We start from the raw sequence: 6,551 nt of genomic DNA, 5'->3' as shown, positions 1-6,551 counted from the left end.
CCTCCAACCACATGCACAACATTTTTAAGTGTGGTTGTGACCCAAAATGTCCAGTTCATAGGGTGTGGTCCCAAGACCCAAGACACAATTCCAGGTCAACCTCTAGACCACTACCCAAAACTTCTTGAAACTTCTCAGAATCATAATTGACATAACAACATGGCTAAACATACAAACTTGAGTCATAAACTTGAACTATGCTGACCAAAACAAACTAGGTAGTTCGTCAAACACATAGAAAACATGTAAGATACATGTCATGAATGCATATCTAGTCATAAAGGTATGAGAATCATTGAGAAGGCCCTATGTCCTCTCCACATAGCTGCAACAACACTTATTAGTCCATACATTCATCAACCATCAATAACTAAATAATTCATGACAAGAGCCATAGAAGATACACATCATATGAACAACATATAACCAGAAAATAACCAACATATAAACCATGGAAACTCATCCATAATATCACCAACATAATCGCTACAAATATACATGAATCAAAATAGAAGAATAACTCTTATTAACATATGAAAATACCAACCAAGTTAGGGACTTCCACGTACCACCCGACCATATATTGGGTTGAACCAAATCTTTCTTTTAGCCAATCATCCCTGCGCCATATTCCAAGCATGAATGTGGGATCTTATGGAATAAACCAAACAAAACCAAATCAAGGCTTCTAGAGGCCAAACCACCTCAACCCTCAACCAATGATTCCACATCATGGTCAAACATCACTAACACCAACTAGATTAGTCTCTACCCAAGTTTTCCAGGGCTCCAGGAACTAGTAACTCAACCCACAACCTTCTAGGGATCTAGAGTGTTTGTCTAACCTAGATCCAGGGAATAGTAACTCAACCCACTAAGGGCTCTAGAGCATTTTTCCCAACCTAGGCTCCATGACTAGTAACTCAACCCAAGTTGTTCCAGGGACTCCAAAGCGTTTATTCCAACACACAACCATTAGGAATTATGAGCACCAATCGGAAAACAATCAAATGGAAAAACCCACAACACCATGGCTATCCAGGAAATGACAAGGGAAGTCTAAAACCACTGTCAATACAGACAATCCTCCATCCCAATAACAACAGATAACCAGATAATCATATTCATATACCATGCATCCATAAATCAACAAGGAAATAACACATGCAACTAGTTACCTGCAAAGAAATCTAGTTGTAGTTGTTGATCCACCTATTCCCTCACGCTTTTCTTTCTTTTGTATTCTTTCTCTAATCTAAGTGAAAACTAGAGTGCTCCAATCATGTTCCAAGAATTCTCTAAGTGTGCAAGAGTATGAGAGAATCAGAGAATAGAAGAGAGCTCCAACACAAGACTGACAATAAGTTGTGAATTGATCCTCAAAATCCTTTTTATCATTTAGGCCTCTATTTTATTCTTTTCTTTTATTTTTCCTTCAATTTCCTCCTCACGCAAATATGTGACCTGTGATCTCCCTTTTCTCCTATTTTCCTTTATTTCGTAAATAAAATTCCAATTATTTCCACTTTGCCTTTGCCAATTTCCACAGCCATTAATTAATCACCAATGATACTCATCACTATGTTTTACTCAACATTCAACTTGGAATACGTGTCACATGACCTTGGTCTTATTTTTATTTACATAGAAAATTAACCAAGGGTTGTTAAAAAGAGTTTATATTGTAACTATGGTTAAGAGTTGAGGTAGTCAAACCTAACCACTAGTAGGATATCAGGCTATGTTATAACTAGGCCACTAGGAGGAAAAGTGGTTCCATTGTTTCAAGTGCATTTGTTCCATGGTTGAGAAAAAATACCTGAGAGGGATAGGAGATGGATCACATGAAGAGGATTTGTGCACTGAAGTAGCCTACAGGCCACAAGCCATACTTCTTTGTACTCAAAACATTTTCTATTAATAGAAAGAGAGCATAACGACCTCACCTTCCAGCTGAGTTCTTCTCCCGAAAGGATTTCCCAAGTCATGTCTTGTATCAAATGTGTGTGTGAGCTTTTATTTCACTCTTCTTTATTTTCTGCATGATATTAATTCACATGCATGCACTATTAACAAACATCTACAAATCCATAAATCTAAAAGGAAATAAAATTTCAATAGTGAAGAATTTCAGTTTTTAAAAATATAATTTTATTAGATTTGTTGTGATGAATTATCCCATGGAATATCCACAACAGTTTACGAATCATGTCCTGTATTTGGGAGGCAAAAAATGATTGTCTCCTGGATTTTTGAATCCAGTTGCACCTGTCAGTCTTGGGTGACTTATTTCAAGGTCATAGATTTCTTCTTGGAATTGACCAAGAGTGGAGGAGTGGAATAAGGATGCAACAAACTAAGCCTGAATTTCAGCTCTTGTCTTATGACGTGGACTACATCCACTAGAGCCCTATCCAGGGCACATGTGTTAGCACAACACAATGTTTGAAGGAGAGGAAGGCACATCCAAAGAGAAGCTACACACCAACAAGATCTTAGAGAAATAGTTATAGGGAGGGACCCACATAAACAAGACATATAAACAAAGCCAAGAATTAGCTGACAAGAGGGAGAAAAGGGAGAGGCTTGAATAAGAGAAGGGAATAATGGTGAACTAAGAATCACATGTGAACAAGAGGCAAAAATCATTTCCATCCAAGCGATGACAAGAGACTCCTTCTATGACAACACCCGTTACATTTCCCATTTATTGTAAATAAAATTTAATAAAAATAGGTTGAGTCAGGGACACAGATTCTAGAGCTGAGGAGAGGGGGAATTTCTTGGGATATTGCTTGTTTGATGATAGCCATGGCGGCTGACTTGTGTGCATAAGGAACAAGTTCCAAAAATATCGGTGGATAGAGGATTAAGTGGCACCATGGTGATTAGCCTGCAAAATTATGATAGGCACACATAAACAGATCAATGGAAACAAGGATACCCAACAAAAAAAATATCGAAATAGAAATATAGTTGGAGAAATGTTGATTGGTCGAGGGGATTTGGGTAGGTTGGAAAATAACCACCAGGAAGTTGAATCAAACAACCAGAGTAACAAGAAAAGGGCAGCGTGGGTAGGGAAATGTAGAGAAGGGAGGCAACAAAAGAAAATGGGAGGAGGGATCTGAGGCGCGAGAAGATACCTGCACATACATTTTAGTTCCCCCCTGCTAATACAAGAAGTGAAAAGAAGATTGCATGAGTATGCACTTTTTAGAGGAGCCAAGCAAGCATTGGCTCTTTTGATGTCGCCATAGAAGGCGACAGAAAAAGTATAGATGAGTTACGTTGTGGGAATAGTGTGCGTTGTTGGAGTAGCCGGTGATGAGGAGAAGTATAGAGGATAGCTACCCGACGTGTAGCATTCAATGATGTAACCACTAGAATTAGATAGAGATCATATCACAACTCTTGTGGGGAATATGAAGTAGTATGATTAGAACCACTTGGCCAAAGTCTGCATTTGATCTTGCAACTGAATGTAGTTGGAAGCATAACATGAGAGAAGGAGTTGAATACAGTAGCTCAGAGGAAGCAATGGGAAATTTGTTTTGTTGCACCAGTAAGAGAAGACCATTGATCTCATAGTAGTTGCTAATGGAGGTGATAAACTTCTAAAAGTCCCTAAGTAGATTTGAGTAGCAATGTCGGTTTAATCCCTTGAGAAAATTCCCTTTTCACGCTCTAGAATCTCGCTTGGGGTGATTAGGATGCAAGAAGGACCACGGTGCAGCCAATCTAATGTTCGATGGAGAAGCTTAGTCTCGAACTAGATTGTTCAACTAATACTCTAAGATAAGTAGTTATCACATGAATTTCATGTTATGTTTAATGGTTTAAAGTCATGCTCACTAGATTCTTAAAAATGACTTTCTCATAGGGTTAATCAACAATCTATGTGATTGGTATAATATAATTGACAACGACACTAACTCTTTTTTTTTCTTTCTTTTTTTCAAAGTAAGGTTAAACTATTAATATAATACAAAAAAGTTACAGAGTGTCTAGGCCGTAAAGGGTCTCACCTTAATAAGCATGCAACCATGAAAATTGTCTGAGACTGCGCCTACAAAGGGGAAACCAGTCCAAAAGTGAAAATGTCCAAAAAACAACTAGATTTAATCCACAGTTTTCTTGATGAGACCAACCTATCAAAAAACAACAACAAAACCACCCAGAAAAACAACAGTTTGTCCTAACTGGACCAACCATCCAACAGTTTACCCTGAGGACACATAAGCTAGACAAAGCATGACCCATAACTAAATGAAATGCCACCTGTCAGAAGTGACACACGTCGCAATGTCATCTGGAGCAGGTTCCTCCACGATAGGACATGCCTAGTCATCTGGATTGTCCACCTCGCCATGACCCACTGCTTGATGTTCGCCCTCACTGCTGCTAGCCTCATCCTATGGGCACGACGTGTTCTCCAGACGACTTTCCACGACCCGCATGTCACTAGGAACGCCCAAATCATCATGCGAGCTGCCAGCAATGGCTTTCGCATGTCTTTGTTCCGACCACCATTACCATCCATCTCGTCATTGTTGTCTTTGTTCTAGATTGGGCCCGCTCTGTTCATCTCCTCCATGGAAATAGTCATGGGAATTTGCTGCTCAGTCTCTTCAGAAATGGAGATGGAGATGGTGGCAACAATTACCAGGCAATTCAAAGAGCTACAGAACCGGAATTGCGTCGTGTGAGGGACCTGATGCGGGGGCAAAGGAAAGGTAGTAGTACGTACTTCCGCCTCGTTGCGTCTTGAGCAGTGGAGGCAGGCTCTGCCTCTACCACTTCTGGTATTCGGATACTGACCTGCAATATTATACTGGCGAGGATTTTCAGCTGAGGAGGTAGGGGAAGCCGAATTGTGGCTATGCAAAGCAGGGGAGCGAGAGCTTCCACCGCGCATGCCACCTTGTCGGCTGCGCATATGGTGGCAGACCATGGTGGAGATGGGAGCAGTTAAAGAGTCAGGAGGGGCGGAAGAAGAAGTGATAGAAGAATTTTGAGCAGAGGTTACAGAGTGCTGAGGGACAAGAGCCGAATTTCAAAGGTTTGTATGGGAATGGTGGAAGCCATTATCCAAGTCCAGACAACATACAATCCAGCATTTGCGCCTAGTGTTGGTTCGCTCAATTGGCTCTCCCGCTTGCAGAGGGCAAGCACAGTGAAACAGGGGTAGATTGACTGGAATGTTCTCCGGCTCCATGGTTATGCAGGTAATGACCTTGCCTCAGCTAGAGCAGGCATTGAATACCACCTGCGAGGTGCCATGAATATCATTCATGTTGATCTTGGGATGGTTGCAGAGGGCCATGTGGCCGCCTCGCCCACCGTCGCCCCGTCTCATCACCGTAATCACCTTAATTGCCACCCACATCCGGGGACAACGACACTAACTCTTAATGTTGTATTTCTGAATGAATTTCCTTCTCATGAAAAAGTTATCGTTCCCGTTTCTAGCCACGGTGACAAAGACAATGTACAAAAACAAATTGTGCTTGTCCAATATGAAAATCAATTATTAGAAAATGGTTTGTGTACCTTGATTCAGGAGTTGGTGGTAATATGTGTGCTTGTTCTTTATTTTATTGTAGTGGCTTGAAACCTACATTATTCGGTGTTTGGACACTAGGGAAGTAAGTTTTAGGTTTTTTTTTGTTGTCTCTTACGATTGTGGAACTTAATCAAATTGGTATTTTGTAGCTAATTATTCTTATATATAAATAATCAAGATAATGCTCATTTCCTAAGCTAACAGTGGCTCCTCTCAACCTAGATAAGTTTGGATGCTTCATAATGACAAAAGGTTTGGTTATTCCATGTTGTAATTTATTTCTTAGATTTTGAGTTTAGAAAAATGGCATATAGCACCAAAGAGGGTCAGGATTTTTTCTTAGTCATAAGTGTTGTAGACAAACAATATATCTATTATGCTGACATTAGACAAACATGGTATGCACAAAGCCAATTTTGTGTGGTGTGTAGTATAACTAAAGAGGAGGATGTCAACATGAACTTTATACCAAATAATAACTTTCATTTACCATAATATTAGTGATTTTTTTCCTCTTTTATGAAAAATATTTATCACGAAGGTTAAAATACAATGTTGTATAATGTGGTGTGGGGTATGGCATGTATTTAGTGGACTAGGTTGGGAAGTGCACCATGGATTAAGCTGATTAGCTTGATGTAATCTTCTATAGAACTATACCTAGGTTTTGTGTTTGTTATAATCCATTTTGTTGCATCTGGTCAATAGGCCTTCAAACTGGATCAATTCACATCCTTAAACATGTTGTCATCATCCCTACACAAATCCCTAAGCATGACTCTGCTACATCCTTGAGTTTCTTCTCTTGAATTCTGAGTTTCCAAGATTTTAAGCCCAATGCACCCAGACCTTTAGGTACCAGCGTTGACCGCTAGTTTAACCCTCTTTATACCTGCACTGTTCACTAGCAGGTTGCTCTGTCTTGGGGTTGCATTGGTTCTAAGAAATTTAGTAAAAATAAATGAATCCCAAAGCTTTCTCTTCC

Source organism: Pinus tabuliformis, chromosome 1_1 (genome assembly GCF_031772625.1).
Source record: "Pinus tabuliformis cultivar Carrire ecotype Pingquan chromosome 1_1, CPIR1, whole genome shotgun sequence".
Classification (NCBI taxonomy): Eukaryota; Viridiplantae; Streptophyta; class Pinopsida; order Pinales; family Pinaceae; genus Pinus; species Pinus tabuliformis.
This window is presented reverse-complemented; position numbering follows the sequence as displayed.